This window comes from Rutilus rutilus (genome assembly GCF_951802725.1).
Source record: "Rutilus rutilus genome assembly, chromosome: 4".
Lineage (NCBI taxonomy): Eukaryota > Metazoa > Chordata > Actinopteri > Cypriniformes > Leuciscidae > Rutilus > Rutilus rutilus.
The window spans coordinates 22,461,729-22,476,578 of NC_140212.1; the positions used below are offsets into that span (position 1 = coordinate 22,461,729).

Sequence of the window (14,850 nt, forward strand, 5' to 3'; positions counted from 1 at the left end):
CACTCAGACGTTTTTACACCATATTTTGTAGAATTAAAACACTTTATACCCAAATGTAATTTTTTTTACTCAAATCAATGAACAGCACTAATAAAGCCCCAGTCTTACAGATCATTAACTAAAAAAAGTTGTTTTAGGGTTTAGTTACCCTTTAAGAAGTCTCATAAAAGTGGTCCAACATAGTCATTCTTATGAGGAATAAACTGTCAGGAAAATGAAAAGTAGTTGAGGAAAATAGTCACTGGATAGTGTTCATAATCAAAATTATCAAGAGTATTTAAATATTACTGTAATTTTTTAAATGGTTACCCTTACTTTTTGCAATTGAAAACCAAAAGAAATTATATTACAATAATTGTATAAATTACAAATTGTTTATATATCTATATATATATATATATATATATCTATATATATATATATATATATATATATATATATATATATATATATATATATATATATATATATATGTATATATATATATAATTAGTTATCATGTGTGGTTGTTTTTAGAGTAGAAGTAAAGCCATTGGTTGGTTGTGCTGTTGTTAGGTTGTGTGTTAGAGTTGGATTGCTTATCCTGATGTGGCTGTTTTATCTTGTCTTTGTAATAGAAAAAAAGGCTTGAAGCAAGAAAACCGTTCCGGGTCTCTTATATAAGTGGCACTTCTTCTCTGACCGCCGCTCACAGAGCGTAAATGGCCTTTCAATTAGACAAGAAAAAAGAACGTCTTAAAAGGAAAGGAAATGTGATGTGAAAGGAAACAGATTTAACCTCATGATCTGAGTGGAAGTGGATTAAAATATCACTTTAAAAAATATATACTTTCTGGCTTTCATTTTGTTTTAAGACAGACAAAATTCAGATAACTATGTTATCACTTTAATATGTTCCTCTAAGTGCCATTTCTCTGTTTTCAACAGATTTTACTTCTGAATTCTAACATATTTCCAAGTAAAACAAAAGATTTGACGAGCGCAAAAGATATGTACATTTAAAGGGATACTTCACCGATTAGCATTAAGCTTTGCATCAGTAGAAACCCAGTGTGATTTTCGAATGACCGTGCGAGTCAACTAGTAGCCTAGTTGTATCAATTCCTTTTTTTTATTATTATTTTTTTATTATTGAACAAAGATCACAGGGGATACACGTATCACACAAAAAATAGGATTGTATCATCCAGTGGTGAAATATCCCTTTAATATCATTAAATTGTATTTATTTTATTGTGCTCTAATGGTGCGTTTTGTCCAGAATATTTTTCAAAAATTTTGTTTGTGTTCCACATAAGTAATCAAGTAGTCTGGAACAACATGAGGGTTATTTTTGTTATGTGATTTGTATTATTTGAGCTCTGTAGTTTAAATGACAACAGACATTATACCTTAAAATTCTGTCAGGTTTCTCAGCCTGCTTGGTAGTTTGCTGGTTAAGAAACATGAATTCAGATATGCTTTGCAATCAGAAATGGCTTGTTTTGCTTTTAAGAGATTAGGCCTATATGAGCAGCATGAAACAGCTTGTGAGACTTTAGATGAATCGTTGGGCTGGTTGTTTTATGGCTCTGCATTGTTGTGTTTCTTCTGGATTACATGAATGAATATGTCAACTAATGACAAAACTAAAGTCTGTGCAACCCCTAACACATAAACATATTCTACTCTTTTAATGGGTCCTTTTCACTCTCTATACAGAAATGAGAACCACCATCACCACCATTTAGCTTTCGACGACTCTTTCAGTCTTAATTTTTTTTTAAACTAGTGAGCAGATGAGTTTACCTGTTCGGCTTATGACGCTTAATAAAAAAAATAAAAACGTATCTTCCAGATTTGATTTCCAGGTTTTGGCTTACAAAAAATTTGTCATCCTTTAGGGCTGCAGTAGGCCTACTCTATATTTGAATGCCACCCATATTGACTAAGATATTTTCTCTGGTATTTCTGTTTTAATTGTGACAATGCTACTTGTTTGCATATGTTTTACTAACAGAAACAGTAGTTCCCTTTCGTGGTCACTATGAGTTACGTCAGTGACGACGAATGGGGTTTCGCTTAGAAAGCCTATCACCTTCGAGTATATAAAACGAGCCAATGGCCGCGACCTCCTCTGCCTTTCCTCCTCTCGATCAGGCCGCTGCCAAAGGGTACACTGGGATTCCCCAGGTTGAACGCTCTGTTGCGATGCAGCTGTGTCCGCAGAGTGCTTCTTCCCGCGGTGACCCAAAGCACCCCTCCAAAGCCTGTAGGTTCTCCTCCACTCTCGTGGGGAAGGCCTATAGAGCTGTGGGGCAGGCAGCCGCCTCACTGCATGCCATGGCCACTCTGCAGGTCTACCAGGCCCAGATGCTCAGGGACATGCACGAGGGGAGGACTGACCCAGGGCTCTTTGATGAGCTGCGTGCCGCCACCGACCTTGCTCTCCGAGCGACGAAGGTGACCGCACGCTCCCTGGGTCAGGTGATGTCCACATGTGTGGTCCAGGAGAGACACCTGTGGCTAAACCTGGCCTATATGCGGGAGGCCGAGCGAACCCGTTTCCTCGACACCCCCATATCCCAGGCTGGCCTCTTCGACGGGGCAGTCGAGGACTTTGCCCAGCAGTTCTCGGTTGCCCAGAAGCAGACTGAGGCTTTAAAACATGTCCTGCCCTGACAGCCCTCTGCTGCCTCCAGGGTGCCGTCGGCACAGGTGCCTCAGTCTGCTTGCCGCCGAGGGTGCCCTCCCGCGGCTCCCACCCCTCCCGCACGGCCCCAGCAGCAGCCTTCACCCGGGCCGCGTCGTGGAGGAAGCCGCAGGAAGGCGCCACAGCCCAATCTAAATGCCAGGCTAAGCGGCGCTCCTGAGACGGGCTGCTCAGAGATGGCAATCAGTTCTTTTCAGGAGACGGTAGCAGGGCCGCTCCTTCCCCTGGTGGAGGACCGGGGGAGAATCCTTGGTGTTCCGAATCCCACTGACGAGCAGCACCCTATATCAGTTAAAGAAAGAACTGACACACCCATCTCTGAGCACACAGAGTTCTCGGATGACAGTGCGTGCCGCTCACGAGCCTCGCCACTCTCGTCCCCCTCTGTCGCCAGAGCACGCCCCCGTGTTCCGCTGGTCCTTCCCAGGCCTCCTCTGGCAGGACGCGGCTAATGACCGTGCCCCCGCACCGGGCCGCTATGCTACCCACGCCTGGGCCGGTCATTCCGCCTCGCTGCACCACCGAGGGTACGTCTGTGGTTCGCATGACCCCGCTGGTACAGTTCTTGGGAGCCTGGCTAGAGCTTCCCAGAGTGTCCCACTGGGTCGCGATAACCATCAGGCTCAGCTATGCGATTCAGTTTGCGCGGTCTCCTCCCCGCTTCAGGGGAGTCCGCTTTACTATGGTCGGTGGCAATGCCCCTGTCATGAGAGCGGAGGTCGCCACCCTACTGGCAAAGGGTGTGATCGAGACTGTCCCTCCAGCCGAAATGAAGTCCGGCTTCTACAGCCCTTACTTCATTGTACCAAAGAAATCCGGTGGGTTACGACCAATCCTGGACCTGTGCGTCTTGAACCGCTCCCTTCACAGGATGCCGTTCAAGATGCTCACGGCCAAACGCATTTTTGAATGCGTGCGGCCGCAGGATTGGTTTGCAGCGATCGACCTGAAGGACGCCTACTTCCATGTCTCCATTCTTCCTCGACACAGACCGTTCCTATGGTTTACTTTCGAGGGGCAGGCATACCAGTACGCGGTTCTCCCTTTCGGGCTAGCCCTGTCTCCTCGCGTCTTCACGAAAGTCGTCGAGGCAGCCCTTGTTCCTCTACGGGAACACGGGGTTCGCATCCTGAACTATCTCGATGACTGGCTGATCCTAGCTCACTCTCGAGATCAGGTTTGCGAACACAGGGACTTGTTGTATCAACAGATGCCTCCACCACGGGCTGGGGCGCCATGTGCAATGGACATGCTGCCACGGGCTCCTGGACAGGACCCCAGTGCCTTTGGCATGTCAATTGCCTCGAGTTGCTGGCTGTACGTCTCGCCCTGCACCACTTCCGTGTGTTGCTCAGGGGTCAGCACGTACTAGTCCGATCAGACAATACCGCGACAGTAGCGTACATCAACCGACAAGGTTGTCTGCGCTCCCGCCGTATGTCGCAACTCGCCCGCCACCTCCTCATATGGAGTCAGAAGCATCTGAGGTCGCTTCGAGCCATTTATATCCCGGGAGACCTGAACCGTGCGGCCGACGAGCTGTCTCGGCTTCGGCCTCTCCCTGGAGAATGGAGACTCCATCCCCAGACGGTTCAGCTGATTTGGGATCAGTTCGGGGACGCACAGGTAGATCTGTTTGCCTCCCACGACTCGTCCCATTGCGACCTGTTTTATTCCCTGACCGAGGGCACGCTCGGCACGGATGCACTGGCGCACAGCTTGCCGCGGGGCCTCCGCAAGTATGTGTTTCACGTGATCCTGAGGCCCCGGCATGGATATGTGCCCAGGGTTCCCACTACTTCCTTTCGAGACCAGGTGGTGAACCTGCAAGCGCTGCCCTCGGAGGAGGCAGACCCAGCCTTGGCACTGCTCTGTCCAGTACGCGCCTTCCGTGCTTACGCAGACAGAACGCAGTGTTTCAGGACCTCAGACCAGCTCTTTGTCTGTTATGGTGGGAAGCTGAAGGGAAAGGCTCTCTCCAAGCAAAGGTTGTCTCACTGGATAGTGGACGCCATTGCTTTGGCATACCAGCAGCAAGGCTGCTGTGCCCCCTTGGTGTGACGCCCCACTCCACCCGGAGTGTGGCTTCCTCTTGGGCTCTAGCGCATGGTGCCTCGCTAACAGACATCTGCAGAGCTGCAGGCTGGGCGACACCTAACACATTCGCGAGATTCTACAATCTCTGAGTGGAGCCAGTTTCTTCTCATGTACTCGCTTCAACCAGCCGGTACTAGATTCTGCTCAGGTGTCTTGCTCGCCATTCCTCTCCACGGACGGGATACGTGCGATATTCTCCTCAGGTGAGCCTAATAAGCCCTGAGTTTCCTCCAGCACTGTTGACGTCAACGCCAGAGTTATGCCACCTGCAGCTTTCGCGCTTGGCTAGGTACCTCCATGTGCATGGTTCCCCTTCTGGGCTACCCCCACATGTGTATTTCCACTGTAAGCCTCTCTGAGCATGTGTCTTTCCCTTGGCAAGCCACCTTGCCACCCCTGGGGTTGAAATATTCCACCTGCGGCTGGACACCCCAGTGATACTCCATACAGCCCCTCCGGGTCATGTGTGTATTCCAAGTCCCCCCCTTCGGGCTGGGCATGATTGCATATTTCCACTGAGATATGCTTCCCAGTGTACCTTGGTATTCCTGTGTTAAGTAGGAGTCCTTCGTCCGTGCCAGTCTCACGACAGGGAGCTCAGACTTACGCAGGGCACTGGAAGACAGCCGAGGTGGCGTGATTAGACTGGGAACCCCATTCGTCGTCACTGACGTAACTCGTAGTGACCACGAAAGGGAACGTCTCGGTTACGTATGTAACCCTCGTTCATTGAGTAGGGAACGGAGACGTTATATCTCCCTGCCACTTCCGCTGTACCGCTGGAACGCCTGAGTTCAGTCTCGGCTTCTCAGCGAAGACATATCTGCATGTTGCCGCCGTACTTCCTTATATACCCACGAGGTCGGGCGGAGTTACGCTATGCAAATTCCGGAGACCCATGGCATTTCATTGCCATTGGCTCGTTTTATATACTCGAAGGTGATAGGCTTTCTAAGCGAAACCCCATTCGTCGTCACTGACGTAACGTCTCCATTCCCTACTCAGGGAACGAGGGTTACATACGTAACCGAGACGTTATTGTGGGAAAAAATGATCTCTGTGTCCCAACCATGACAACAACAAAACAATGGGATTACAGTTCAGTGCTACTGATCATTTTGAATGTTAATCTCTTTATTTGTATAGATTTTTTTTCACATCAGTCGAACATGGTCGTCTGAATCAGATTTATAAGTTCAAAGGTCGGGGCTGGTGACCTCTTTAGATGGCAGGTGATATTTAGTAGACACTTTTATCCAAAGTGACTTGCAGTGTATTTAAGGTTTATCTGAGTGTTTCCCTTCACTGCTGAATAACTTCTGCATCTTTGAGTGCGGTTCATCAAAGAATCCTAGAAAAAGACGCTGTATTGTGGTTTCTGTATTGTGCGCGTACCATATGCTGTTATTATAATAAAATAATTTTTAAGATGTAATTGGCAATTTTTTTTTTTCTAGTAGTGGAGATTTATCTCAGTAATTTGAATCTTTTCAATCTGTTTACTAAAAAAGATTTGTTCATTGATTGATTTGTTCAGTTACTCTAACTGTAGGTAACAGCGTTATATGTCAGTATAGTGAGTCATCTTTAGACATACATTCGCAAACTTTCCTAAGCATTTCCTGATAGCTATTTTGGAAGTGTGTGCAAGGGAAGTAGTCCAACCCACATATATACACTTGGTCCCAAAATCCAAACAATTTGTGATGTCATAGTAGGTTGTGCTTAAAACTTACCCCCACCCCACACAGTTCTAGTGTATGATACTTTGAAGTTATTTTTTGCAATGTAACCGCATAGTTCTTCCCGCATAAAGAGGTCACACTACACATTTCGTTCCATTGACTCTCATTCATATGCATGTGAATGCGGGTGACGGGGAACACAAGCTCATTAGAATTTTGCCACATTCCAGAGATTAAGGCTGTGTCCGACATCGCCCCCTATACCCTCAAATGGGTTATATTTGAGGAGACAGTCATTTGTAGAGAGCACTCATTCAATTCCACAATGCACCGCAATAACGAGAGTACAACCGATGTACGCTCAATGGCTAGAGAATACCCATAATGCACTGTGAGACGCCAAATGAATTCCCGCGTCTGACCAGAAGATGGCGCCTGCAGCTGAATCATCAATCCATTAGTAATGGGAAGTTCGGATCATTTTACTGACTCGGATCTTTGAATCTCGTTCATCAAAATGAACAAATCTTTTTGCAAGTCATTTAGTTCATTCCAGCAGAATATAATTGAACTGTTACATGTTAATTGCCAAATTCCCCAAACACATCAAATGTTGATCACATTTAGAATAAGAAAAAAATTGCAATGCAAGGACAAGGCCAAATTATGAGAAACAATTAATTCATTGCTTATCTGGGTCTTCAGGCTATGCAGTCTAATAGTTTACCTCACCTCCTGATGTGAGTTGTTTGTTCATTCCGTGACATCCCCATATACTGATGTTATGCAGTCTGTAGTACCGGATACAGAATTGATTAGTTCATCTCTCGAGTCATTCTGTCTTTTGTCACGTAACTGTAAGTTGTTATTATATGTAGGTATCTTTGCTTTATCAAAGTGATTTTCCCCATCATACAGATAAAGTTTAAAGCTTTACCAACTAGTCGAGTCCCAAAATAGATAAATAGCCCTGGATAAGATGCAGTAGGCATTTTTGAGGAAAAGTACTTCAAGTGTTGTTTCTATATGATTTTTAGGTGCTGAATCCATTTCTGCCATATAACAAGTTCTAAACATCACTGTTTTGGCATAAACAATAAAAACAAAATGGCTGCAAAAAAAAAAAAACTTTTTAATGCATTTATTGCAGTTTAAACATTAAACATTATAACTAAACTATGCATTCTCAGAATATTTAAACATGTAGACAATGAAAAAACAACATTAACATGAAAGGGACAGTTTTTAATGGCTGCTGGAATTATGCCAAGGTACACTGGGAAGCATATATCAGTGGAAATATGCAATAATGCCCAGCCCGAAGGGGGGAACTTGGAATACACATGACCCCAGGGGGCTGCATATTGAGAATCACTGGGGTGTCCAGCCGCAGGTGGAATATTTCAAACCCAGGGGTGGCAAGGTGGCTTGCCGAGGGAAAGACACATGCTCAGAGAGGCTTACAGTGGACTACACACGTGGGGGTCGCCCAGAGGCCGTGTTAGGTGTCGCCCAGCCTGCAGCTCTACAGATGTCTGTTAGCGAGGCGCCATGCGCTAGAGCCCAAGAGGATGCCACACTCCGGGTGGAGTGGGCCGTCACACCAAGGGGGCATGGTCGACCTTGCTGCTGGTAAGCCAAAGCAATGGCGTCCACTATCCAGTGAGACAACCTTTGCTTGGAGAGAGCCTTTCCCTTCAGCTTCCCACCATGACAGACAAAGAGCTGGTCTGAAGTCCTGAAACACTGCGTTCTGTCTACGTAAGCATGGAGGGTGCGTACTGGACAGAGCAGTGCCAAGGCTGGGTCTGCCTCCTCCGAGGGCAGCGCTTGCAGGTTCACCACCTGGTCACGAAAGGGTGTGGTGGGAACCTTTGGCACATATCCAGGCCGGGGTCTCAGGATCACGTAAGAGTTAGCTGGTCCAAATTCCAGGCATGCTTCGTCAACCGAAAATGCCTGCAGGTCGAAGAGGTTCCACTTCAACGCATAGGCATGTCTCGTGGACGATGCTCTAGCGGAAGTGATGGTAGCCACCACCGCTGGTGGTAGGGTACTCAAACCTGCCTCGTCCCGTCCAGGAACCACACATGGAGATTTCAAAGATCGGTACGAGGGTGCCATAGGGTGCCCCGTCCCTGAGAAAGCAGGTTCTTTCTCAGAGGAATTGGCCAGGGAGGTGCTGTCGCGAGGAGTACTAGTTCTTGGAACCAGGTGCGGTTGTGCCAATACGGGGCAACCAAAATTACCTGCTCCTCGTCCTCCCTGATCTTGCGCAAAGTCTGCGCAAGAAGGCTCACTGGGGGAAACGCATACTTGCAGAGGCCCCGCGGCCAGCTGTGCACCAGTGCGTCTGTGCCGAGCGTGCCCTTGGTCAGAGAATAAAACAGGTCGCAGTGGGACGAGTTGTGGGAGGCAAACAGATCTACCTGTGCATCCCCGAACTGATCCCAAATCAGCTGAACCGACTGGGGATGGAGTCTCCATTCTCCAGCGAGAGGCCGAAACCGAGACAGATCGGCTGCACGGTTCAGGTCTCCCGGGATATAAATGGCTCGAAGCGACCTCAGATGCTTCTGACTCCATATGAGGAGGTGGCGGGCGAGTTGCGACATACGACGGGAGCGCAGACCACCTTGTCGGTTGATGTACGCTACTGTGGCGGTATTGTCTGATCGGACTAATACGTGCTAACCCCTGAGCAACGCACAGAAGCGGTGCAGGGCGAGACGTACAGCCTGCAACTCGAGGCAATTGACATGCCAAAGGCGCTGGGGTCTTGTCCAGGAGCCCGCGGCAGCATGTCCATTGCACATGGCGCCCCAGCCCATTGTGGAGGCATCTGTTGATATAACAACATGCCAGGAAACTCGTTCCTGCACTCCAGCCCATAGAAAACTGAGGTTCGTCCACGGGGTGAAGGTCTGACGGCAGGTCGAAGTCACTGGGACTCGGAGCGTGCCGTGTTGCCATGCCCATCTCGGGACTTGATCGCGAAGCGGTCTCATATGAAGCAAACCGAGCGACGTTACTGCGGCTGCGGATGCCATATGCCCCAGAAGCCTCTGAAATAGTTTCAGTGGAACCGCACTCTTGCCCTCGAACTGACGAAGGCAAGTTAGCAGTGACTGCACACGCTCGCTTGTAAGCTGCGTGCACATGGCGACCGAGTCGATTTCCATACCGAAAAAAGAGATCCTCTGCACGGAGCAGAGTTTGCTCTTCTCCCAGTTGACCCGAAGGCCCAGACAAGCTAGGTGCCGGAGCACTAGGTCCCTGTGTTCGCAAACCTTGTCTCGAGAGTGAGCTAGGATCAGCCAGTCGTCGAGAGGAGCAAGGGCTGCCTCGACAACCTTCGTGAAGACGCGAGGAGACAGGGCTAGCCCGAAAGGGAGAACCGTGTACTGGTATGCCTGCCCCTCAAATTATATATATATATATATACTGGTATGCCTCATTTGCATATGTAAACATGACATTTCAGAAAACTTGTAATACAAAAAATGTCTGTCTCTATGTAAGTGAAAAACTGGAAAGGTTTTATGGTGATATCTATAACTTAAAATTTTTACCCTATCCACCTGTAGTGTTTCGGCTGTGAATAATGCACCTATTGTTTCAATAACAATTACAAGAAAATGGGACCCTTATTTCAATGTTATACGGTGGATCCTTATTCAGGAGACATTGAACTTTCTAAAAATGTGGTATAACAACTTTTCCTCAAAAATGCCTACAGGGTTACACAATCTTGAAGATTCGGACCTGACTAAACTCTTTATTACCACATTCAATGTAATGGAAAAGAACCATGACATAAATTAAAAAAAATATATATATTGTAAGAAATAAAAAAGCTACAATTTGAGACCAGAAACACAGCATGTAACTGTAAGAGTTAAAAAAAACTGACTACGCGCTTTTTTTGTAAGGAAGTTTGAGAATTATTAACTCATTTCTGTGTCCAATACGCTGTCATGTCATGTGACAAAAGAATGAAAGACTCAGACCCGAAGACTCGAGAGGTCAACTAATCATTTATCTTTCTGGTACAGACAGCATAGCCTCTATGGGGCTGTCACGGGATGAACGAATGACTCGTACCCGAACCCGAAGACTCAAGAGGTGAACTAATAATTTCTGTTTCCTGTACAAGGACCTATAAGATGATCAACACAAAATGAACGAATCACTCTCTGAGACAACTCGGTGTTCCTGAGTCATATTTAAGATTTGTTCAAAATGAATGAATCGTTCATGACCGACCCATCACTACCATCCATCCATTTCCAAACCGCTCCAATGTGGCTACTGCATAATATCATACACGTATAAATTCTGTTTTTAAGGTGAGACACGGCAGGCAAAAACATCCTTCAGTATGTGTTCTTTCAAGCTGCCATAAAGGAAACGTTGAAAATATACATTAAGATGTTTATTTTATTACATTTTGTTTACTTGCAGTAGTAAGTTTCTCCCGAATTTTCCAGAGAAGTTGGCATTCCAACGCGACATGCCGAGTTATGTCTGTTTGCTGAAGTCTGTCATGACCTATCTTTGTAAAGCTCTGAGTCTCCTGCACAACGCTATATGTAACCCAAATATGGGCATGCATTTCCTTTCTATCAGTAACCAATCGTGAATGTCCAAAGGGGGATTTAAAGCTAATGACGAAATCTCATTTAGAGCTATTTAAATCTTTAAATGCCATTTTCTCAAAATGAGTTTTTTGTCATTCTCCAGTACAAACATCTCAGCCTATGTAGCACCTGTGTACACCAAACTTTCCAGTTATACACTTAGCAGTATTCTGAAGATATTTTCAGAGGGATTTGTTAATAAATCATTCATGGCCTGATTTATGTGACATTTTAATTAAAAAAAATGGAGAAAATCGATTTAAGGCTATGGACAATATATTTTGATTTCCTAGGTAATGAAAGCATATATCCTGAAATCCCTCAGAATTTTTTTTTTCATCTTGTGTGTAAACAAAATGAAAAAAGAATTTTGCACCTGGCTCTATCATATGTTCAGATCTATCTACCGAAAATATATACAAAACCGCGCATATTTAATGAGATAATGCCTAATTTGCATAATTAAACATACAAATTTCAAAAACTTGTAATACATTTTTTTATATTCTTGTGTAAGTAATCAACTGAGGAAGTTTCATGGTGATATCTATTATTTAAAAATGTAACCCTATTCACCTGTAATGTCTCGCCTTATTAAATTATTGATTATTAAATTGTTTAATTAAGGTTTATACATAGTTCATAGTTTCATTACTACTGGAACTGCCTGTTTGCTAAGTTTTAAATAATTATTAAACAGCAAGCACAAACTTTGAAAAAGCGATAGCCCTTTCGGCGCACTCAGTGTCTGACTTCACTCACTCGTTTTCATTCACTACTTCAAGTGGACTATAATAGCGGACTAATGTAGGGAATAGTGAACGATGGTATAGGGGGCCATGGCCACAGCCTAAGTTTGGTGAACTCTTCTCTGCAAAGTAACTTGTTTGGGAGGGCATGGCCTGTGAATGCCTTGGCGCCAGCCATTGTGTTCATAGAAATTTTGCTTGGCCAAATTCTAGTGTGACTGTTGTTTATTTCCCTTAATTAATTAATTCAGCATTCAGTGGTTATTTTACTAGAGTTAGCATTGTTATTCTTTGTGTACTTTAAAGGCCAATTCACACTGCACAGACATACGCCAACAAACACGTTTGTTGGGTTTTGTCGGATCAGTGTGTTACTCCTGTCGGCGTCTGTTGGCGTTGGTCAGGGTTTGTTTTCACCCTGCTGAACATGTTCAGGCAACATTTGTCTGTGTCTGTTGGGGCAGTGTGAAAATGACAGTTATTTTTCATAAAATTTTAAATCCAACGGCCAACTTGATTGTTTGTTGGCGTTTTTACGGTGTGAATTGGCCTTAAGTATCAATACCACACTCTGCATTCCAATCTATCAACGTGGTTTAGCATGATCATCTCTACGTTTTATGTGAATTACACAGATACTAAGGAGTTTCAGAGAGTGACTACTCAATAATTAATTATCTTCTCTGTCCAACAAAAGAGAAGCAGCTTGAGAATCTCTACTCAGGATTTTCTCCATCATCAAATCTTTAAGTCAAGTCACCAATTTTTATACATTGTTTTATACAAGACAGATTGTTTCAAAGCAGCTTCACAGTAATAAACAGGAAATCAGTCATGCAAACTGCATACAATTTGAGAAATTCAATTCTACTGTAAAGCAGCTCTACAGAAGACAATATTATTAAACTCAAGTCAGTTCGGTGTTGATTCAGTTAAGAAAGTGGTCTACGCAATCGTGTATGCCGTATCAGTTTTTACACTTGTTTTTGTCTTTGTCGATCGTACGTGTACTGATTTTCCATTGTCTCAGTAAAGCACGATGATAAGTCTCTATATATGCCTTTGTCTATATGCACTCGCTCAACGTAAACAATGAGATACATCCGATTCCTCGAGACAAAGGGAAGCTAGTGAGGGACGGGCTGTGTTCCACTTCAAATATTTATGCCCAAGTCGACCAAGCAGAACTTATTCTTCATTGACATTTGTGTCTACAAATCTCAAGAGACTTCACATCAACACAGGATATAGTAAAAGGACACAAATTATGGCCTAAATAAAGCAGGAATTTTAATCAGGATTTTGTTTTAATTGTATATGTTCATCAGTAATCTCAGTCATATACATTCACAATTCTTTTGATTCCTTTCTCTTCTTATTCAAAAAGGAAATGTTCCAGTTGATTCAGTTTGTTCATGAATGAAATGTCTCGCTCAGAGTCCCGCTTAAAATAGTGTTCAGCAACTTCGATTAAATCAAACAATGAAATGTTCCTTCAGACTTTGGATGCTGTTTGTTCATATATAGTCAGTCTTTGAAGGCATTATAGAAGTCACAAGCTCTTGTATCATATATCCTTTCCTTCCAAGGTGCTTGCAATTCTTTTTGGCATCCAGGCGTCTGGTGCCCCGGGGTCTTGCAGGATAATAATCCATCCTTGACATAACAACACTAGAACCTCATGAGCCGCAGACACACTTGAATTATTCAGGGAAACTGAGCTCAGCTGCTTACAGAAACAAATGAGTGTGTTTGATCAAGGAATCTGATATGCTGATCTAGATCACTCAACATGTTCAGCATCAAAAATGAGGATTATAGTGCATTCTAGCCACTAAAAAAAAACAAAAAAATCATTTTATTTTTTTATTTTTAGCTTAAATACATGATGTACTGGTTATATAAGTTGAAGCAGCATATAAAAGCAGAACGACCAGCGAAGCGAGTGTTGTGTCTTCTTTATCAGGTTAAATTAAGGCATAATGATTCCCAGAGGCAGTGAGGGGGATGAGGAAAACAAATTCCTATTAAGGTCAGTTTAATTCTCAAGAGATTACTTTTACAGCTATTTAGATGACTTATTTTATCAGAAATTATTAGGGGACCACCAATACCACTTTTTCCAGAACTAGGCTGATTGATTTTTGGTACTTGCAGATACCAGTACATGTAAATCCCGTCAATAGGCCTTTATCACAGTTCCGCGTTCGAAAAGCAGAAGCTTCAAATAGGAACGTGAAAAAAGCTTCCTCTGCAGCCTGTATCAATGCAAATAACACGGGATTGTTGTGATTTATTTTTGTAAAATTCAGCACAGATACTTCTTTTAAAGACACCAAACTCAGTTTACAATCATTAATTGAGCATTGTGAAGCAAATAAAAAGGTGTCATAATATTCAGAGAGTGATTTAAAGGGGAGCGGTCAAACCATAATGTATGTGTATTGCTCAATACTTCAGAGTCTGATCACCTTATTTTATTGCAGAACTGCAAGAATACAATACAAACAACAAATCACATTAAAGAGCATTAGAATTAGTTAAATCTTAAAATAATAATTACAACTAAAGTCTATTTTGGGGGGATTAAATCAAAGGTTTGGGGGAATATTGTAGTAAACAATAATGTTCGCTTTATTTCATGCACTTACTTTACGATATAATTAGATCAAATTGAAGTTGTTTAAATAAAGGACTATTTCCAGGCCAAAAATAAGTGGTTTGATCATCGTAAACGAGTCAAATCCTCTGTGTTTGAGTGCAATGATCGGATAGCATTATACTGTAGACAATAATGGGTGTGGTAATATCATAACATAAAAAATTTAATTAAATCAGTCCAATTATTCCATCTGGCAGTAACTTGAATCTCATGACTGGCAGTGCTGGCAATCACGTCTCTCAGATAATGTTACTCAATAAAATAAAAGATGACATACACTGCTGTTCAAAAGTTTGGGATCTGTATGTTTTTTAATGTTTTGAAG

General features: G+C 43.8%; 1 protein-coding gene across 1 annotated transcript in view; it reads left to right on the forward strand.

Moving 5' to 3' along the window:
• The window catches only part of LOC311289656 (potassium voltage-gated channel subfamily A member 5), a 61,441-nt gene that overhangs the window by 17,246 nt on the left and 29,345 nt on the right, over positions 1-14,850 (forward strand). The window lies entirely within an intron of this gene.